The sequence below is a fragment of the Lissotriton helveticus genome, chromosome 6 (assembly GCF_964261635.1).
Source record: "Lissotriton helveticus chromosome 6, aLisHel1.1, whole genome shotgun sequence".
Lineage (NCBI taxonomy): Eukaryota > Metazoa > Chordata > Amphibia > Caudata > Salamandridae > Lissotriton > Lissotriton helveticus.
In genome coordinates this window covers 946,392,996-946,416,177 of record NC_136067.1, presented here as the reverse complement: position 1 = coordinate 946,416,177, position 23,182 = coordinate 946,392,996, and the positions used below count along the sequence as shown (strand labels likewise).

The window sequence follows — 23,182 nt, the reverse complement described above, 5'->3', positions numbered from 1 at the left end:
TTTAATTGTAAAATGTTGGTATTACAACTACCTAAGTTGTTGACCGCACAGTACAAGTATGAATGAAGGTGAAGTGCCAACCGTGAATAATAGGAAAGTTACTTATAGGGAGACTCGGACGGGTTCTGTAGTATAACGAGAAGGGGGAGCAATTAGATCGATGCATGGAGAGAAGAGCACTCTATATACTGTTGACTGTTAGGGGGGTACATTGTGCACTTACCCTCGTAAAAGTAAGGGAGACTGGCGGTCGCAATAAGGAGGGCTTGGCAGGTCACTTCTGTGGTGGAACAAGTGTGGGGAACGAGAGTGGCAATAGCGCTTAGTGGCAAGATGATGCTGAGTGATTGCGTGTGTAAAAAAGGGAAGTGCTGTCGACTTACCGGAAATTAATTCTCACGATGGTTAATGGTAAAATCAAGCAGACCAATTTAGGTTGGGATAACCACTGTTTACTTGTTATAATTAGCTACCCTGGTTCCGCTGTGAGTAGGGTTCCCTTTTCTCCCTCGTTCCGATAGTCCTGTAGAAGCATTCTTCCTGCCTCTAGCTCATGAAATATTCTAAAGGACCCATTAACTAAAACTTTGAGTCTGGTCGACAGCATTAAAATAGCTGAATGCCTGAAATATGATCTCCGAGGCCGGAACTCTCTCTTCAAAGATGTAGACCTAAAATCTTAGTTTATTAAGTCAAAATGTTTTCTGCATTTAAAATGAAAATTCTATTTTTGATGTTCTGTTGTACATAATTAAGAGCTTCAATTTAAAACGTGACTGTTGGAGGATAAATATTGGCTCAGTAAAAAAATCTCTCCCATCCTACTATGTAATATGGCATGTCCAATGCCATTCTGTTTGCCATGACCATGACCTTGCTGGATATTTCATAGTATTTTCTCGCCATTCCGGCTTCTTGTAATGTCTTTGAATGGATTGAGACCACTGACTCCCAATAGTGAGGGTTTGTCAAAATTTGTGTTGCAAAGGTACACTCATGAAGAATTTCATAATTAGGAATGGTCTAGAGTAATTTAGATATTAGATGGAATATGGTAGTTGAACTGTGCAAACATTTTACAATACCATATGATGGGACCTGTTGTTGGACCCGTTGAACATCAGGATGACGGCTGGAATGACTGACAGTCGGAGAAGAAATTGAAAAAAAGACATAGATAATAAGAGGGACCTATGCAACTTATTTTGTAGATTTCAGGATACCTAAGATATTTTCACAAAAAAAATATTCCAACCAGCCTGCACTATAGTAATTTCTTTAATCATAGATATATTTGCAAACATAAATGTACCAGCTGTGCCAGATATCCATTAATCCATAACTGAAGATTGTATTTATACTTATTCCAATATTAATTGATAAACAGCAATAGTCTCATTGGTCATTGAACTCTAGAAGCTCATCAGTAATAATTTACATATATTTCTGCTTGATCAGTTATCGAGCCTCTAATACCTCTAAAGTTTAAATATTCACCGTATTCACGTCACCCATCTGTCTGATAAAAACTGCCACTCCCCAGAGAGCATTTGAGGCAATTTTTCCTCAATCCACCAATATTGCTGACATATATAAAATTCACCTACTCAGATTGATGTGTTTCACTCAATAAAAGCAGAATTGAATTCCCTCAATCTCTTCATAATTGTCTGCCATTTGCCTTTGTTATTTAACTTATTTATGTATAATGCTGAGTTTAACATTAAATGAGTTTTGTCATTGTGTTTTATATTTTTAATATAATACAGGTTATTATGTATACATTGTTTGTAGTAGTATGACACTATTGCTGCTTTTATTTACGTTTAACCACTTCCCAAACTCATGTACCACATTTCAATTCTGATTGACCTGAATTTTAACCAGATGCTCCTTGAACTTTTTAAGATCTTGAAAATTAACTTTGTCATTATTGGTATACAACCATTACCACGCAACTTTTACAACGACCTACCATTACCACGCATTTTTTACAATGCAGGATCCATTACAACGAAATACCATTACAACGCATGTATTTACAACGCAGGTACCTTTACAACGCATACCATTACAACGTAAGTATTGGTAAGTATATAATTTTATTAAAAATATTATAAGTTTGGGTTTTTGGGTAAAGGGGTATTTTTAGGGTTTAGGGTCAGTTTTGGGTTTTTGGGTAAAGGGGTATTTTTAGGGTTTAGGGTCAGTTTTGGGTTTTTGGGTAAAGGGGTATTTTTAGGGTTCAGGGTCAGTTTTGGGTTTTTGGGTAAAGGGGTATTTTTAGGGTTCAGGGTCAGTTTTGGGTTTTTGGGTAAAGGGGTATTTTTAGGGTTCAGGGTCAGTTTTGGGTTTTTGGGTAAAGGGGTACTTTTAGGGTTCAGGGTCAGTTTTGGGTTTTTGGGTAAAGGGGTATTTTTAGGGTTTAGGGTCAGTTTTGAGTTTTTGGGTAAAGGGGTAGTTTTAGGGTTCAGGGTCAGTTTTTAGTTTTTGGGTAAAGGGGTATTTTTAGGGTTCAGGGTCAGTTTTTAGTTTTTGGGTAAAGGGTATTTTTAGGGTTCAGGGTCAGTTTTTAGTTTTTGGGTAAAGGGGTATTTTTAGGGTTCAGGGTCAATTTTGGGTTTTTGGGTAAAGGGGTATTTTTAGGGTCCAGGGTCAGTTTTGGGTTTTTGGGTAAAGGGGTATTTTTAGGGTTTAGGGTCAGTTTTGGGTTTTTGGGTAAAGGGGTATTTTTAGGGTTTAGGGTCAGTTTTGGGTTTTTGGGTAAAGGGGTATTTTTAAGATTAAGGGTCAGTTTTGGGTTTTTGGGTAAAGGGGTACAGGGTAAAAATTAAATACAATTAAATTTAAATTACATTAAAATAAAGTAATTACATTAAATTAAGTGTAATTAATTAAATTAAAAAAATTAAAATTAAATTAAATTAATTAAATTAAATTAAATTATATTAATTTTAATTAATTTACATAAAAAAAAATATTTTAAACTTACCAATACTTACGATGTAATTGTATGCGTTGTAAGGGTACCAGCGTTGTAAATACATGCGTTGTAATGTCATACATCCTCATTATTAGTTTATTTGTATGATTGTTGCATGAGCGTAGCTTGGGTTCACCCTCTTGTAACCTGACACAAGACCTTGGACACTTGCCATCCAAATCCCATTTGCTGTATTGGCATGCAAATATTTCTGAAACTCAGTCCTTTTTTCCGACACAATTATGCCCCTCCAGGTGATGTCATCCTGGAAACCATCTCACCGGTTGGCATTGTCTCATCTAGTGTGCCACATCTTGGCCACACTGCAGGGCAGGATGGATCTTGGTTACTCACACGAAGCAGCAACCATCAAAAGCCATGCTTATGTATAACTAAATGAGTAAATATATTTTGGCTTTGAAACCTTATCTGGTTGTGCTGGAATCTCACCCTGACTTTCCTTACCAGAGGGCATTGCTGCCACATTATTAACTCAGGAAACTGTAGAATGAAACATTTGTTACAAATAAAAGGAGTTGGTTGGTTCTTCATTGCTCAGTACATTGTTAGTGAGTTTTAAGACAGTTATTCCAACAATAGACACAACAAAACAAACCTTCCCTGCCCCCCACCCTGTTTCAGTACTTAAAAGTCACTTTGTCCCCAAATAGCATAAAAAATAAAAATTTAAACACCTTCCAGGATAAAACATATTGAAAGATATTGGGGAGAGGGGTTGGCCTAAGGCGCTCGACCTCGGACCTGGGGATCTGGGTTCGAGTCTCGGTAACGACGCCAAAAACCTCCTGTGATTCTGGGCAAATCACTTAATCTCCCCGTGCCTAAAAAAAAAAATGAAAGTGTGTCCTCATGTAACGTAACTGGTGCTATGTAAAGCACTCTGATACCTGATTCGGTTCGGGTCTAGTTCGCGCTATATAAAACTCTGCAAAAAAATAGATAAATAAATAACTAATCAAACTATTACATATGCATTGCTTCCATTATCACTCAGATCTTCCCTCAAGGTTTTGGCAATGTGAGCAATCTGGCATCCTTGGAGTAGAAAGTCAGTAGTGTCACCCAAAGTTGCCAAAAAATATTTATACCTATAATGTTATGAACTGCCTTTTCCATTCCCAAAATCTGCCTGAGTCTGTGAGATCAATTAATCTTAGTAGGTAGAGAAGGGGTCTTTCATTTGCATCTTGAATGGATTCTCTAGCTGCGAACAATAGGAGAAAGGGCGGATCTTTGCCCTATTACCTGGTTATTACTTCTGCTCCGGCAACAAGAACAGAAATATTTCAAGAGGTAGAACCTTAATATTTGTAATTTATGTAAAGTTATAGAGAAACTTCCTCCAAACCTCTGTAGCTGGGGGTAGTTCTATAACAGATGTGAAAGAGACACCAATGTGATTAAAGCCTTTCTAGAGTGTAAAGCAACCATAAGAATAATTTCACTGTTTTGTGTTTCCCAGTATCTTGTGTGCTTTCTGCCATGTGGTTACTTTTAGGCCTGGGCAGGAACACTGCCATTTTATATGCTCACATTTAAACATCTTTTCTTGAATGTTGACACTTGACATACTTTTTTTTACTTGTGTGCTTTTACGGATAACGTTCCATGAAATAACTCTACTTACATTTACACATCTTCATAAGCCTTGGACATTCTGTATGAAAGCTAAAGTTCATTGAGCAAAATTATGTTGTTTATTATAGTTCGCTCTGCGACAGCTTTGACAGGGTAGAACCTTTAATGGCAGCCTGACTTTATCTGAAGCATGGTAACATGGGTGATGTTTATTATATAAATTAAATCATTCCTTTGTTTAATTAGAGGAGCATTTTGCTGGCACTATGAGGTCGCCCTGTGCTGGAATTCAAGCCCAGCTGATTCCTGTTTACCTCCTGCGAGGGATGATGCCCAGCTCTCCACCAAGACGGGCTGCCTGATGACCCTTACCCCCAGGTAACGGGGGAGTTAGATCACCCTAAAGGGATTCTGGCAGATTCACCTACACTAGGCACACTAGTATAGGTAGCGCTAAGTAGGAGTACAAAATATAATAGTACTTAGATGCACACATATATTCTCTAACAGCAAAATGGTTGAATTGTTTATCTTATTCACCATTTTCATAATGTTCATAACACTATTCTGTTTCCTTCTATTGATTATTGCAGCACACATATTTTACACAAGAATCGTAATGCTTCAATAAATATTGAAACACCATGGTGTTTTATTTCTTGTGTATCTCTTTGGGTATTAGTTACCAAATGAAAAGGTTCTAGATCTCTTACCATGATTTCCTTGGGGGTTCAGGGCTGTCAAGTTCTGAGGTTGCACGTTCTACCTCTTACCTTGCAAGGTTAGGGGTACAGGTGGTACACTGTGAGCTAGCAGGACTAAGGCCAACATATCCTGATGGTGTGCGTAGACTCACTCTTAAACAGTTTTGACGTTTATGTTGACCAACAAACACACAGTTGTACTGAGAAAAGTATAAGCTGTATGACAAATCCCTCATTTTTGCATGTAATGTGTCCAGCAACACTTCGTCATATAAAGATAGCCCCAGCTCTTTGCCGCAGGCTGTCTAAAACATCTGTTGAACACATGACCAGCCTCTCTTAAGATCTTATAAATATAGGAGGTTGTCATTTCTATTATTTAAAGAGGGTTGTTGGTCTAATTGCCCAGCTTTACAGGAAGTCTATAACCCAGGGATGGTGGAACTCTTTGTAGCAAAATGTGTCTCTGCCATCAAGACTGATATTCAAATTAAAACAATTGAATTACTTCTTTTGAAAACAAAATCTTTTCTTTCGTTTTATATACCATCAAAATAACAAGAGCAGCGCTCATACAAAGATGTTACCACCTTTACATAACATCATACATCATGCCATATCAATCTACATTTTGAGCCCTTACAATTGCTTTCACTCATATGTTACAATATGTCTCCCTCCAAGTCACAGCTCAGGTATTCTGGTCAGGTTGGGGAGATACTACACTTTGAGGGCTGTCTGTCTCCAGGGCACAGTCCACCTCCAGCAGTGTATCAATGATCATGCACCAGGTTTGGATGTCTTCCCGACTCATACCGAATCGGTAATTAAGAATCGGAAAACGCGATGTAGATAAAAATTCGTTAAAATATACCGAATCGGTATCATTCGGAATTTCAATTCGGAATTTACCGAATAGGTAAATACCGATTGGTAAATACCGAATTGGTACCCATTCATTCCTATGGTCCTTCTGGCCCATAGGAATGAATGGAATATAGCGAATCGGAATTTACGGATTCGGTAAATACGGATTCGGTAAATCCGAATCAGGAGAACTGAAAAATTACATGTGACCCTGTAAACCAATCAGGAACACCCACCACACACCACAACAAAGGCACAGAGGAACCAACCAATCAGAATCAAGCACCTCTCCCCAGTACCTGGGAGTGGCCATACCCATGCAGGTGCAGAGCAACTGAACAGTTAGCAAAGCAGGAGGAAACAGAGAGGAGCTGGCTTTCCAGAGCTTGCCTGTTCATCAGAATGGAGTCTCAGGAAGGGCAGAAGGATGCAGGAGACCGCAGAAGGAAAGTCTGTAAAAAGAAGCATATGGCTTGACATCCAAACAAAGGTGAATGCCATTGGGATGACGCACAGGGAGATCGACGACCTAAAGAAAAGATGGTACGACCTGCGCATCGTCACTATGAAGAAAATTGCTGCCCAAAGAAAGGAAGCAGGTGTTACAGGTGGGGGAAAACCGAGCTCCCAGACTTACAGAGCTTGAGGAGCTAGTTGAATCCACCCTGGAGCCAGAAAGCATCCATGGAATTGGGGACATGGATAGCTCTGACAGAGCTTCAAAGAAACAAGGTATGGACAGTTATCCCTACCCATTACCCTGTCCCTCTTCCCCACTGTGTGTAAGCATAACACTCCAGAACAGCTTTTACTGATGGCCAGCAATGCATCATGGGAGACGTAGTCATAGGTTCATACATGCAATGCATACACCATAGAATCCAGCAAGGCATGCCACACACAACTTCGAGCAGCTGATGTAGACTAGGCAAATGTGTGATATAAATGCATTTAATGAAGACACACAGGTGAACGACACCTCTGACCCTATGATCATATCTTTTCACAGGAGAATCCTCACGCAGTACAGCACCAGAAAGGGAGGAGAGGGCACCAGTACCTAAAAGAAGGGAAAATGACAGACAAAGTGCAAGTCACAGCGCTGTTGGAAAAGAGAAATCCACATCCCAGGAAGCCACAACACCTGAGCGAGCCACAACACCTCAGCCGCATTCCCCTCTATTGTTTGGAACACCTGAGTTGGAACCAGCAGCACATTCGCCAACACCAACCACACAGTCATCCATGCAGGGAAGGGCAAGGAGGGCTGATGTGCCCCCTCTTAGGCAACTGTAAACATCAGATGAGGAGGATGAGGAGGGTGAAATGCAGATAAATCCAACTGTGGCTGACAAGGCCAGGCAGCAGAGTACTGCAGGCGCTGTGCGAGCCAGTGTCCTTGGCAGAAGGGCAAGGGAGAGTGGTGCAGGGCAGGAAGGAGAGGGGGTCTTCTGTGGCCTGGAGGCCGCCATGGTTAAGGTGCAGCGCATGCAGGCAAAGGCAATGTTGGCAGTGCACAGGCAGGTGCGCAGCATGAATTACAAACTGTCACACATTGACCATGGAATAGGCAGCATTGCTGGGAGCATGGAGGCAATTGCTAAGGGGATGACAGACATCTCACAGTACATGGGTGTTCTGTCTGACAAGTTGGACAGAGACCACTTAGAGCGTCGCAGAGAGCGCCAGTGTATGCGGCAGCGGTCTAAGGCCCTGGACCGCTTTGCCACAGCCACATCACTGCTGTGGAGGCGTTCAATTGCAATGCAGGATGCATTAGTGCACTGCTGCACAGGCTTATCAACGGGCATGGGGAGAGTCACCTCTACAATGGAGCAGATGCTCACTAATCAGACAGGCACTGCTGGTGACACAGGTGTGGATGACACAGAAGGGTCCACCAGCAGGAGTGGCTCCAGCACACCTGTACCTGAGAAGCGTAGGAGCGTCAGGCACAACATTTCTGACCCAGCCACCACCCAAAGTGTGGATACCCAGCCTCATGCATCCCGCACTGTAGTGTGTGCCCGAAAACGTTAAGGATTGCCCACACCCCACAGGACTGGTCACAGTGAGGGTAACTGTGAGCACGCAGTCATGGACACAGACATTGTAAGCCAATGGCATTTGAACACTTGCACGATGTAGTGAAAAGTAAACTACATACTTCACATACTACACCTGTCTGTGTCTCATTCATTACCTAGTAATATCGACGTGTGATCTCTGCCCGTCTCAATCTACCATCTGTTGCTGCTGCTCCTGTTGCTTGGGGCTCTGCCTGTTCTTGATCATCATCAATGTCCTCTTGATGTGTTACCTGTACCTCTGTGCCATCTTTGGTGGCAAGATTGTGCAACATGGCACAGGTAGCTATTATCTTGCAACACAGGGTGGAGGTGTACTGCCGGGCAGCGGAATCTGCTCTTGAGGAGTCCAAATGTTCGCTCCACAACGTTGCGAGAAGACCTGTGAGCCATATTATAACGCCTCTCACTCCTGGTAGTTGGATTGAGGTAGGGTGTGAGCACAAAGGGACGCAGGGCATATGCACTATCACCTAGGTGGTAAAGAGAGGTTCATTAATTACATACGCATGACACATACATCTGCCATAACTATCAGGGTGTATCACAGTTGTTTACCTAGCAGATATCCGTCCCCAAACTCTCCAGCAACAAGCTGTGTGTATATCCCACTGTTCTGGAAAATGTAGGAGACGTGGGTGCTACCGGGATATTTGGCCATAATGTCGGTGATGATGTTGGCAGCATGGCATATCACCTGCACATTGATGGAGTGCGTTGACTTACGGTTTCTGTAGATGTGTTCAGTGGCTGCAGGTGGACAGAGTGAAATGTGGGTGCCATCTATGCATCCTATCATGTGAGGGAAGTGTGCCAGTTGATAGAAATCAGTTTTTGTTTTTGCAAGTTCCACAGGTGTGTCAGGGAACCGGATGTAATGTTCCATTCTGTGTGTCATGGCCTACAGGAACGTGCGAAAAAAACGTGGCGGAAGCTCTGGGACACACCACCAACTGCAGCAATCACACTCTGGTAGCTCCCAGAGGCAAGCAGGTGTAGGCTACAAAGCACCTGCACATGGGGTGGGATGGCGTGGACCCTGGGTGTTGGGTGTTCCAGGTATGGGTGGAGGTCCCTAATCAAGTCCAGGATGGTTCTGGGGTGTGTCCTGTACCTCTGCAGTATCTTTGGCTCAGTCAGTTGGAATAGGGTGATCCTCTGCCTGTAGACCTGCTCCTCCCTTCTCCAAACCCTCTCTCCTGCTGCCTGTAGCCGTAGCCGCCTCACAATCACGTAGAATGCCGCCATTCTTGCAAAACTGTGGCATTTTGTGGCCTTTTTTATAGCCTGCCCCTGGTTACCACCTGCTTTCAATCCATGGTAAATACCGACTCTTAAATAACGATTTTCGAGAAATTCGGTATTGTTTTACTTTCCTACATCTTGATGGGCCATTTTTACCATTTCTTATTTACCGAATCGGTAAATAAGAACTCGGTAGATGTGGATTCGGAAAATACCGATTCGGATTGATACCGACTCTTCTTTACCGATTCGGGTACTTTTTGGCACCTACATCTCAAATTCCAAATACCGGTCGGTAACGGCCGAAATTACCGAATTTCGTCCGTTACCGACCGGTATTTGGCTACCTACATCTGGCCCCAAATGTTTCCATTTTTATAGGTAGGATAGCGTCCGAGCTCACAATGTTTCAAGGAATAGTCCTAAAACACTTCATCACCGTAGTCCAGTAAGCGGACACCACAGGGCACGTAGACAACATATGCAGGAGATCAGATGGAGTCCATCCACATGTAGAGCATTCTATTGTGAATGCCAGTTACATTTTACGAAAAGTAAGGCGCATGAAGTAGGCTCAATGAAGTATCTTCAACTGCATCAGGTGAAACCGGGCATTGCTAGGGACAATCTTGTTATACCCCAGTTTTCTATCCCACTCAGTATCAGTGAGAGAGATTCCCACATCTCGCTGACATTTTAACCTCACAGTCAGGGTATGGAGCCACTTTGTTCTGGACTAATGCCTTATACAACTAGGAAACATGCCTACCTCCTTCCTGCAGGTCCGCCATGACATTTAGTGTGTACGATTCCGGTGGGCGCCTAGAAAACCAGTATAATACCAATGAACCACAGCCGTCAGTCTAGCAAATGTCAGAAATTGGCCTGACCAGATAGAAATGTTTTGTTGTGCCATCTCAAGCATAAGACAGGTTTCTCCTTCATATAGGTCACCCATCTATCAACAGCGCATTCCTCTCAGCCAGCCGACTCCTCTGGCAAGCAGGCTAAGGTCCCAAAATACAGGCAGGTCCATATTTCTATGTCTGAGCTGAAAGGGATCCCCCTTCCTACATCTCTACAGAAACTGTCCCAGATCTGAGACATAAGAGATACCAGATATAGGACCACCTGCCCTTCTCATTGTATCTCTAGGATTGCCCTTTTTAAGTCCCCTTGAAGGTAGCAACTCACAAGGAACCTTTTCACCTGAATGGGTATATCAACTTGCTACAACTGTCAGGTAGAGCCGTACTTCCCATGTCATAGGGCAATTTTAGTGTGTCCAGCTTTATCCTGGGGTGTGCTCCATCCTAGAGGAATACAGTAATCTTATCTAATTGTCAGAACACCAACCGTGGGAGTAGACTCATCCTGCCATGGAAGTCATACAGGCATCTGAGGAAAATGATCCTTTTTTACTGACTACTACCCTGCCAAAGAGGGACAATGGTAGGTTCTTCCAGAATGGGATGGACTTTTCTAGGTCCTCTAAGAGGTTCCCAATGTTGAGCATGAGGTTGTCCGAGGGAGTATGAGTCACATGTATTTTTAGGTATTTCAACTATTTCTATTGACATTTCATCCCCAGGTCAGGCAGATCCCCCTCTGGCATGTCAGCATGGACCTACATAGGGAATAATCAAGATTTATTCCAGTTAGTAGTCAATCCAGTCACTTGCCTGAATTCCTCTAGGTGCTGTAGTAAGCAGGGCACCGAGTCCCCCTAGCCCCATCATGAAGACCAAGGTATCATCTGCATAGACACCACATTAGTCACCAAGCTGACCCACACTCCCCAGTCCATTGTTTCTCTACGGAGAGTGTTTGCTAGTTGTTCAATGTCTAAAACGAACAGGTGACAATGGGCATCCCTAATGTGTGACTCATTCAGGCTCCCACTTAAGAGACGCCATCCCTCCCGCGCAGATCCTGACCTCAGGACAAGTATATGGTACTTTGATCCATTTTGTCACCCCCCAGTACAAAGTTCATCCCTCTTAGGACCACAAAAATGTAGTTCCAGCCCACTGTATCGAATGCTTTTTCCATTTCCAGGGAGCCCGCAGGATAGCAACCACTATCAGCGCATAAGAAGTGTTCTACATGTGTCAGTCTTCAAATATTACATTTTGTGTTCCTTTGTGGGATAAAACCCATCTGATCTTTGATAACCAAAATTTGCATGACTCCTGCTAGCTCCTCCATGAGCTTATCAACAATCCGGGGGGCGTTTTATAAAACTCAGGGGGGGCAGACCATCTGGTCCAGGTGTTTTCTGTTCTGCATGTCCTCAGGAACCGTGCAGAGTTTCTCACTAGTAATGGGACAGTCTATTACCTCTCTAGCCTCTCTTGATAGGTGGACCAGGTTCGCAGATTGCAAATAAACAGTTTTCTGGTGGCCAACTGGCACTGTCCTCTGAGTGCACAACTGTTGAAGAAGCTGTGAGGCAAGCTGGAGGTGCAGGCATTTGTATGCCATTGTTTCCCCCCCTGCTGTCGGTTGGATGACATGGAGAGAAAACATCTAAGATACAGGTCAGCTTTTCACAAGGGTGCACTGCTCCCCTTTATTCTGCTATTTTATCACACAACTGACTTTGCTTGACTTTCTGAGCCTTGTGTTGATCCTAAGGGAGGCCTATCTTTACAAGCGGAGGGATAGCCAGAACACTAGATGTCTAGTATTTTGCTTGCAATACAGGACTTTATTCGGGAAACCCAGTGACTAGAGTGGGAGGCAGAGGTTGAGCTCTTAGAAGTGGTCTCCTTAGGCCAGTGGCCCCTTTGGGGGTTGCAGATGTGGCCCATTTAGAAGACGGAGCCGTTTGTGGCCCTCAGGGAGCCTTTACAGGCTCCCTCACACTTCTGGGAGGCATCCTATGGTGCTGCACCAAAACCTAGGAGAAGCAGTGCTTTTATGCAGGGGTTTCCAGATGATTGGGAGTGACATCAGTTTGACTAGGAGTGAAGAGCACCTCGCCCTAATGAAGCTCTATTCCCTTCAAAATGTAAAAGCTTCTAGTCGCACTCTTGCAAAATCCAGCAAAGGTTTGAAGCATTGGCTCACAACTGCAAGAGCATGCAGATGTGTATCAGAACCGAACCAAAAACCATGATCGGTGGATCATCTCAGTCAGTCTCTAATGCCAATGCATCAGAGCCCAGGGTCGGTCCACGGACTTCAGCAATTTCAGTAACAGATGGCAATATGGATAAAATGGAGATATCTACCTCACAGTTGTTAAAATAACAGTTGCTTCAGGATATTGGGGAGTGCAATGACTCACCCATTAGTGAAATAATTACCACAAGTCATGGCCACAATAACCCGAGCACAGCAGCAGTCGCTAAAGAAAGTGCTCAGGGCGTGATTCAGCATGCAGTGCACTGTCTCCGAAAGCTACATGTCCAATTTTTTCTCACTCTCCGCATCCATCCAGGCCATTCTGTCAACTGTTTTGGCTAATGAGGCCAATTATTGCCACCTCTTCTTGTAATGAGGCATTGCCATACACAGGCGCTGAACATCCACTAGAAGTCCCCGGCCATGATCTGAGCAGTCTGCAGAGGAATGAGCCTTCTAGTAAGGTCCTCCACCTTCAACCGCTTGTTGAATTGTGGGCAAAGTCAGGTCAATCAGTGCTTCAAGGGCCTATGCAGCAGGATCGACAGGAAGTGCCACAGGAAGTGCCACATTGAGCATTAACTGGCCTTGTGTCCACCTCACCGCTTGCTTCACTACTTTAGCTGGTTCTAGTTGAAATTTGCGAGATGCGAGCTATCCAAACCCAAGCTTACAAAGAAATCAACTAACAACTGTGTCTCATTAATGAGACTCTGACTCAGTGCAATGTATGTCTGGAGCAAGCAGAGCAGAGGGTTTCAGATCTGGAAGACCACTTCAATCAGCTTGACAGTGTGTCTGTGTAGTTCAGAGAATATAATAATGTTCCGAAGGCTAAGCTTGAAGAATTGGAAGATAGAACTCGCTGCTCAAATCTGCGTTTTGTGGGCATACCCGAAGGCCAAGAGAAAGAAGCCCCATGTGGTTCCTCTGCTATGAACCCCCACCATCACCACTTCCCTCTTCCTCGCTCAGAACCAATAAGGGATCAGCCCATCAGAGATATCAGATGGATTCAGTGACATTTTTCTTCTGAGACCTTTCAAGTGTCCCAGCTCTTCATCAAAGAAGGTTGCTTCAAACCCATCACCTCATGAACAGCTGCTTTCTGCTCTCTTATTTTAGCTTCCAAAGGTGGTTTGACCACCTTTTTATTCTTCAATACCTGTCTCCATTTTTCCCTCTGAGGCCATTATCTCTGAGATTATCTCAGGCAGTCCCTATGTTGTTGCTGTTGTTGTTGAGTGCTTCATCCAGTATTCCAAGAATTTATTTCACCTCTGCCAAAGCTGTAATTTAATGTAGCTCTTACTGCATTGTGACAACAATCTTGATCAGTATATTGTGTCATGAGGTTTTAAAAAATTTGTGATAGGTTGAAAAATCTTCCCCTTTTGGAGGATTTGTTGCCGGAAGTTCCTGCAAGAGGGTGATTAAGTGTCCTTCAAAGGAGTCTTTCTTCTTTGACACTGCCATGATTTTTTCCTTCAGTTAATATTGATGTACTATGGTGAGGTATGCTATTTGTGCAAAAACCTTAAATGCAGAAAAGGACAAATAGCCTCTGTGGGGAAGTAATTGGTTGTAATTTACTGACAATCTTCAGGAACTGCAACTAACCCTTTCAAGAGAGGTATGGAATAATTATTGTTGTTTTGGAAATATTACAAGAAATGTTGGTCCTCTCATTTTGACCTCATCCATCTGGCAATTCATGATATCGCTGTCTCACAGTTAAAGTCTGTCAAAGATTCTCTCCCTTCCCTCTTTTCAAGATTGGCACTATGTCCCTTGCTCACTGCATAATATTGTCAATTATTTGCTTTCTCCTTAACATTCTGATCCTTCTCAATGTTCTGTGGGAGATGTTGCTTCGTACTTTACTTCTAAGTTCTCACAACATTAATGCATGTACTCCATCTTATTTTTCTTGTGCCTTTGACTGTTAGATAGTCTCTGTACTGATTCCTAGATCTACACTTCTTGTCCTTCACTTACATATTTACAGACTGTTTGTGAGACTTAGGTTTTGACTCTGCTTCATAGGGACAACCCCACTAGCTTGCCTTTTGATCATCTTGCCTCACCACTTATAAAATTGGTTTCCCCTCACTTGGCTGTACTTGACTATTTTCTTTAATCTTTCACAGAATTCTTCCTCCCAGTCTACCACTGTTCTCCATTTTCCTAAGACGCAACCTCTGAATCCTGATGATCTGTTAACCTTTCAGCCTATTTCTTTACTCCCATGTATTTTTTAATTTCTGAAATGTATTTTTTTACAAGCATTTTTCTTTCTACATGTTTTCAATCTTCTTTCCGCTGCTCCATCTAGATTTTGCTCTGATTTTCTTAACTGACACTGCTTTGCTTCAGGTATCCGATTCTCTTCTTTATTCTCTCCATAGTCAATTCTCAACAGTGTTTATTCTGTTACATTTATCTGCAAAGTTTTTGGAACAATGTATGTTTTCTTCTTTTTCAGTTCTGGGTATCAATTTCTGTTCCCTTTTAATTTTGTTCTTATAGTACTAGTTGCTCTTTTCAGGATCATCAAAGGTTGTTTTATGCTCTCTACCCTGTTCAGTTTGCTTTCTCCTGATTCTGTTTGGTTACTAATGGTCCAGTTTTGGATCTCTTGCTTTTTTCTTGAAATCTATAATTTGTTTTCCATTGTTTTTACCTGCAGTCTTGTTTCCTATTTCTCTGCTGATGGTTCACGGATTTTCTTTTCTTTTTCTTCACCCTCCACGTTCTTACATGTATGTGAGTCTAGTTGCCTTCTGGCAGTAGAGTCTTGGATGGCCTCTCATTTTCTTAAGCTTAATTCCAAGAAAGTATAAAAATGTTTACTTCTCGGTTGATTCCTCTTATCCTGTTAAACCATCTATTTTCTTTCCTCTGACTCAACTTCCTTTCTCCTCCACTGCTCGCAACCTATTTTCTTTTAACTCTTCTCTTGATATTGCGTGCCAGATTTCTTCTGTGGCCAAGGCTCTCACTTCCATTTGTAAAATGAATACATCTCATAGATTTTCTTCTTTGAAGTTGTTATTCTAGCATTGGTTCTTTCAAAATTTAACTACTGTTCTTGCTATATATTGGTCTTCCTTAATATCTAACTAATCCACTATAGTCCATTTATAATACCTGTACTCTTTTTTTTCTCTTTACGTTCCTGCTGTCATTATTCCCCATATTACACTTGACTCTTTTAAAGGGTTCTCCTTTAACTGCTTCTCCATACCTTTGCTCCCCATTTGTCTGTATAATTATTCACAAACCTTATGTTCTGCTTTGTGTTTACTGTGTCCTGTCCTCCCTGTGCACTATTTAATTTTCATTCACTTGTGTTGTTAGCTCTTAATTTATGGAAGAAGCTTCCATTTTCTTAGAGATTTGATCTTTCCTTGTTACTGTATAATCATGGTTAAACCTCACTGCTGTTACCTGTTGTATTTATTCTTCCTTTACACCTTTTAGTTGTGCATGAGCCCTTTGGAAAAAAGTGGTTTAAGAAATAAATAATTGTCCCATCCAATTTTAATAGAAGCATTTTAACCTTCACATTAACCTCTATAAAATTAAAGCTTTCATTTTTCCAGCCCTGTTACCCGCCCAGTATTGCTTCTACTGGGGAACTTTCCATGTCTAAAACACAGTTTTTATATTCATGAATGAGCCATGGTTATTCTAGGTTTATTAGAAGTCAACCATGGCCAAGGGTTGACAGTGCTTTTGTCTGCATATCTTTTTTTTCTAGTTTCAAAAAAGAATTTTATTTAGGAATATAGGTGTGTCATTATACATCAATGCGACTAGGCAACAAACATTGAGCAACAAGTATTACAATACAATTGTATTCCAGCATAAGTACTTGAATAAAAACAAAGAACAATAATGTCCATACTAAATAAACAAGAAAAATATAAGACATGAATTACAGGAGAAAGAGAAGGAAGTTAGAGAAACTATGGAGGTTTGAGTACTTCTTGTTGAGAGGGCTTCAGTAAGGAGGGTTTTTTGGCACAAGTGTCAAAAAATGTCGTAACTGGTAACAATAACTGAAGCCTTTTGAAAGCAATGGGTGAAGGTAAATTGGAAAAAGTATCCAGTCTATGGTTGTGGCAAACATCATACCACCAGGCCTTGAATGAGATTTTCGTAAAGTCCTTCCAATTTCTTATTATTTGTTGGAAACGACTGCTTAGTTGCGTTATTATCCCAAACTGAGGAAAGGGTTCCAAAGAAAATGTGTGTCATAGAGAACGGGAGGTGTGTGTCAAAAATTGGGTTAATTTGAAGCCAGACCTGTTTCCAAAAATTATATACTGGTGTACATGAGAACAACAAATGAAATAGATCTGCATTTGGCGAGGTACAAGTCCAACATGTATTCGGAGTATTAGGGAATCTTTTATGTAAAAGTTGTGGAGATAACAAAAGTCTATTATACACATAAAACAATGTTTGCGTTAAACTAGCTGATCTGGAGGATTTACGTATTTTAGTCCATAAATTATTCCACAGAGTAAGAGACCATTCCGTATTGAAATCTTTTTCCCACGTCTCTTCAGTACTTGTTTTCTGTCTCAGTGTGCTGACAGATTGTAAGAAAAGGTATAATTTAGATGCCTTGGGTTGAGTATGCAATAGAACGGAAAGGTCCTTATCAATATGAGTGGTGGGATTGGCAATAGTGTTATTTGATAACAGTGTATATACATCAAGGACAGCTTTACGAAGAATCTGAAGTTTGGAGATGAAGGAGGCGGGTAGGGCGTATAACTGTCTGAGCGAGGAAAAGGAAAGAAATTCTTTATTTGAGAACAACTAATGTATCCAAATTATACCACGTTGTCTCCAAGATTTCCAGTAAAAAGGTCTGTTACGTATTAATAACGTTTTATTATGCCATATGGGTGAATTCGAAAAAGATTCGGGAGTATCATAAAGTAAAGGAAATATGGGGCTTAATAATTTTGAGGTAAACTTGATTAATGGAATAGAAAGTGTTTGGGGTTTGCGGTAAAAAGAGTGGTATTCTTGAAATGAAAAAGGAGAAAGGAACGAAAGCTCTACTGACGTCCAAAGACGTCCAAAGAGGAAAATCCTCCTCAGAGCCAAGCAACCAGTATGAAGCTTGTCGCAAAAGAAAAGCTTTATGATAAGCAATAAAGTTCGGAAAATGAATTCCACCTTCAGCTTTGGGACGTGATAACTTTGAGATAGACATACGCGGTCTTTTCTTGTTCCATAAAAAGCAGGATAACACTGAATTAATGGATTTAAATAATTTAGTAGGTATGGAAACTGGGATGTTAGATATGGTATATAAAACTATGGGGGAAAGCATCATCTTAATAGTATCCAGGCAACCCCACCAGGATAAATAAAGAGGATGCCATTTATTGGTGAGCTCTGTGAGTTTTTGCATGCAATTATTTAAGCATAACCTGATTGTCTCTTTTATTGTCGGTGTAAAATTTAAGCCTAAATATTTAATAGAGGACGACTTCCAAGTAAAATTAGTTGAAATAAAATCAGCTTTAAAGGTATATTTAGTCAAGGGCAATATTTCACATTTATCACTAATATCCTGATATTGATGAAAAAGAATGAACTTCGTCTAAAAAGGCTGGGATCGATTCAGTGGGGTTTGAAATAAAAAGCAAACTATCATCAGCATATGCTGCAAGTTTGACATTAGTTGTAGGGGTCTGAAAACCTTGTATGTGCATATTTTGATGAATTCTGGAAAGGAAGAGTTCGAGGGCCAAATTAAAAAGAAAAGGGGATAAAGGACAACCCTGATGCACCCCTCTGCCAAGGTCAAAGAAGGAGGACAGTAACCCATTAGCACCGACAGCAGCACGTGGATTCGAATATATAATAGAGAGATTAAGGAAATTAAATTAGGACCAAATAAAATAAATAACGCCATTCTACTCCATCAAATGCTTTCTCAGCATCTAGTGCTATAGGTGCAAGGGAATGTTTCAAATGCGTAGCCTTTGATAAAATATTGAAAAAAAGTCTTGTGTTGTCTTGTATAACACGGCCTTTCACAAAGCCAGACTGTTCTTTACCTAAAATCTCGTGGAGATAGGAGTTTAAACGGAGGGCTAGTGTTTTGGAACAAATCTTGTAATCAATATTAATAAGCGAAATGGGTCTGATATTCTTAGGGTACTTCGTATCTTTCTCTTCTTTAGGAATCAAACATATGTGAGCATCTAAAAAGGTACCACCAGACTTTCCCAAGGATTGAAAAGACTCAATTAAAAGGTGTAGTTTAGGCATTAATACATTGGAAAAATAAAGAAAAAAATCAACAGTAAATCCATCTGGCCCAGGAGCCTTGTCTTTTTTCAAATGTTGGAGTGCAATCAAGAGTTCTTGTTGCGTTATCTGAGATTCCAATAGTGCTAAATCAGCAGAAGACTGTTGGGGCTGTTGTATGAGTGAAAAGAACTGTGATAGTGAATGATCTGTGGATTGTGTTTCGGATGAATATAGTCTTTTATAAAATAAAGCAAACTCATCTAAAATTTCTGAGTCCTTGAACTTTAAAGTAATATCATCATCAAAAATAGCATCAATATTCCGTTTGTTCTGTTTTGTTTTTAAATAATTCGCTAAGAGTTTTCCTGCCTTATTTCTACCACCATAACATTTCACGCTAGATTTCAATAAATATAACACGGCATTATCCGTTGATTCCTTATTGAACTGTAACTTTGCTTTGATGAGAGTGTTAAGAACATCTTTAGAGTTGGAAGTGTAAAAAGAATGCTCCAGTCTCTTAATATTTTGGAATAAAGAACTAGTACGATTGCGAGCAATAGTACGCTTCTTTGTCACATAGGAAATAATAAAATCCCTAGCGGTAGCTTTAAAAGCATCCCAAATAGTTGAAAATCAGTATGATTTAGGAGAAAGTATTCGTTAAAAAAAGGTTTTAGATGAAGAAGCAAATTCTGGGTCCAAAAGCAGGGTATTATTAAAATGCCATCTTCTGGGAGAATTGGGTTTGGGTAGAATGTCCACATCGATTAAAACTGGGGCGTGGTCAGATAATAAAATAGGGCCTATTTCCGCATGTATAAGTGCTTGTGAGATGTTATGCGATACAAAAAAATAATCAAGTCGTGATTGGGAATGAAGCACCGGGGAATGAAAAGTTTACTCCCTCGTAGTAGGATTACATAATCTCCAGGTATCCAAAAGTTTAAGTTGCGTGACCGTGTGAATAAAGGATTTATGTATTTTGTTAGTGATAAATGACACTTTAGAGTTCCGATCTATAAAAGGATCAAAAACGTGATTACAGTCACCCGCCAAAATGAAATTGTCTTCCATGTGAAGAGTGATCTGCTTGGCCACTGAGCGCCAAAAAGAGGCATCACCGCCACTAGGGGCATAAACAATGAAAAAAGAGACTGGAACATCCTTAAGCATCAAATTAACATTTAGCCAACGGCCATCTGTATTAGAGTCTTGTGAGATTAATTTAAAGTTAAGGGATCTACAACACAACATCATAACTCCATTACGTTTACCATCTCCACTTGAATAAAATAGTTCTCCTACCCAACCTTTTTTAAATTTTAATGACTCATCTTCTGTAAGATGAGTCTCTTGCAGGAATACTATGTCAGCACTTAACTTAGCCAGATGAGTTAGTACTCTCTGCTTTTTTATAGGAGAGTTGAGTCCTCTAACATTTCATGAAACTAATTTTAATGACATGAAAAGTTAGGAGAAATAAGAGATATCAAAAATATACCAAAATCTGCCAGAAAAGTCAGACTAGAAGAAAAAGCATAGGAAAGTAGAGTATCAAAATAGAATCAAATCTAGAGTACACAATAATGTAATATAAAAATACAAAAAGAATAGGAATAACGACAACACCTAGATTGAGAAGAAGAAGATTAGTTACAAGAAAGAAGAAGGATAGGATTAGGGGTAGAGGAGGAATAGAAATGTAGAAGGGTAACATACCTACAAGGGAAGAAAACATGAAGACAAGGAGGGGGGATGGAACGACATGGGATGGACGACACATCCAAGGTTGGCTGAATGGGGAACCGGGAAAACATCATGAGACAAGGATAGGGAGCCTGTAAAAGCAGAAGGAGAGAATGAAATGTTAGAATAGTGAACTAGAACGAACATTAACAACAATAACAATAATAGTAACTATGAGGAAACATCAGCAATGAACGAATATATCAAAACGTAAACAGAAACAGTGACTGAATATCCTAAAAAAGATGATTATAACAAAAGAACAGCATTTGAGTATTAAAAAAAACAAGAAAAATACAGCCCTGAAAGTGAAAAGTCACAGAGGAGCATCATTAAAGTTCAACCATTATATGAAGAGGAAGGTCCAGATGATTCCATAGCCGATGTTTTGCATGAATTAATGAAACTTTGCAACCATACTGGATCTTCATATGTAGTTGTTCTATTGTTGTATGTAACTTTGAATAAACAGGGATGGAACAGGCCGTATCTGGCTCCTAAAGAGCGAAGCTCAGCTTTCATATTTAGAAAAGCTTTACGTCGATTAGCAGTGGATTTAGCATAATCCTGAGCTAAAACAGTGAGGAGCCTGACCATATAATTTTTGGGGAAGATTTAACTGCCCCCAAGACTTTCAATAAATCTGTGTATTCTAAGAAGTACTAGATGACTCTTCTAGGCCTTTATGAAGAAGATGCAGAAGATGATAGACGCCCTAAGCGATGTGCTCGTTGGATGTTTAGTACCGTGTCTTCTGGCATATGAAGCAGCTTAGGTAGGAATGATTTGAAGAAAGTCAACAGGTCAGATCTTTCAAGTCCTTCACCTAGACCATAAATAAGCAGATTATTCCTTTTATTGCAGTTTTCTAAGTCCTCAACCTGCTTCTGGAGTACCGATACTTGAGAATGAAGATGGGAAACATTAACACAGGTTTCTTTTAAAGAAGTAACCGTCTGCTCAACAGAAGAGACTCTAGTTTCAAGCTGTGACCAGTTGTCCGTCAAGACCTAGAGTTTAGTATTAGTCTCTTCCATTAAAGGGCGAAGAGCTCTGATTTTCTCTAGTAACAACTCCATTGAAACAAGTGATGATTGTTTAGGAGGTGAAGGAGGATCTATTTTTAGTCACTTGGTATTTGATTTCCCTGAGACACTTTGAGAGGTCTCCATTGTTGAGTCTGTGCTGTGCAAAGAAGAAGTTAAGGAGTCCTCTAATTTGGAGAATTCTAAATTTTTCTTCGAGTTTTTCACAAAAATGCGCTTTGGTTGAGAAGATGTAGGGTAAAGAGACCAGGGGCCATATGCATCAAGATACCCATTTGCGATTCTCAAATAGCGTTTTTTAAGAAATCGCTGTTTGAGAATCGCAAATGGGTATGTATGTACAAAATCGCATTTTTTTTGCGATTTCTTAAGATTCCTTAATTACGATTAGCAAATTGCGAATCGCAATTAAGGAATACTTTCCCATTAATATCTATGGGCAAGGAGGCCCATAGGAATGAATGGGAAATTATTCTCAATTTGCGATTTGCAATTTGCTAATCGCAAATTGAGAATAATTTCAAGGGTGCAGGGGTGTCCAAAGGACACCCTGTTGCACCCCGGAAATATGCATGGGTGCACATGTGGCGCACATACATGCCCCAAGGGCATGTATGTGCGTCACATAGCACTTTGAAAAATGCAAAAATGTGCAGTTTTCAAGGAATTCGCAACTTACCACCAACTAGAAGTTGGTGGTAATTTGCGATTCCTTAAGGACATTTTGCAATTTTTTTTTGCTTCATACATTGCATTTAAGGAATCGCAAAATTTGTGATTCCCTAAATGCAATTGCAAAAAAAGGAATCGCAAATTTTGCAATTCCTTATTTTGCACCAGATTTTGCTTAATACATACCATGTAGCAAATTCGCATTCGCAAAGGGGTCTTTGCGAATGCGAATTTGCTTGATACATATGGCCCCAGGTTCTGCCCATAAAGTCTTATTTTACACACTCCTGTTTGATATGCACATATGGTGAAAAAACAGACTTCTAGGAGGGAGGTACTGTAAAGAGTAGCGCTGATGTGGGATTGAGTAAGAGGTCTCGTAAGTACAGTACAAATATATCATACATAAATCAAATATAGTAACCACCAATACTTAAATACCTCCTTAAAACTTGTGTAGTAGAGGCCATATGCAGTAGACAGAGAATAACTGTGAAAATGAACATAATATGGCCGCCAAGCAAGTTGTCTCATCAGCAATTAAGCGTAGAGCAAATGTTAAGGAACAGCATTAAAATGTCGAAATCCAGCTTTAAAAGCACAAAGAAAATAATGTCCTAAAGTTCATGTCCAGAAGTAAGAGAACACGTTGTCAGCCAGATGCTTGGTAACATCACAGAGCAACTTGAGGAAAATGCCTAAGAAGAAACGATGCTCCTAAAATGGCTTCCCGCAGAGTGTAGTAAAAGGCATGAAGAACCTGAAAGGTGAGCAGATGCAATAAAGCTATGTAGTGTTCAAATTGCTGAAAGATAC

At 40.6% G+C, this 23,182-nt stretch overlaps 1 protein-coding gene across 10 annotated transcripts in view; it reads right to left on the bottom strand.

Annotated features, from left to right (window-relative positions):
• The window catches only part of LOC144763210 (uncharacterized), a 473,214-nt gene that overhangs the window by 160,991 nt on the left and 289,041 nt on the right, over nt 1-23,182 (bottom strand). For 8 of the 10 annotated variants that reach the window (XR_013596185.1, XR_013596184.1, XR_013596187.1 and 5 more), the window contains one exon: nt 1,086-1,141. The exons of the other annotated variants lie outside the window; for them this stretch is intronic. The gene's annotated coding sequence lies outside the window, so the exon portion shown is untranslated. The remainder of the gene's footprint in view (nt 1-1,085; nt 1,142-23,182) is intronic. 10 annotated transcript variants of the gene reach the window in all.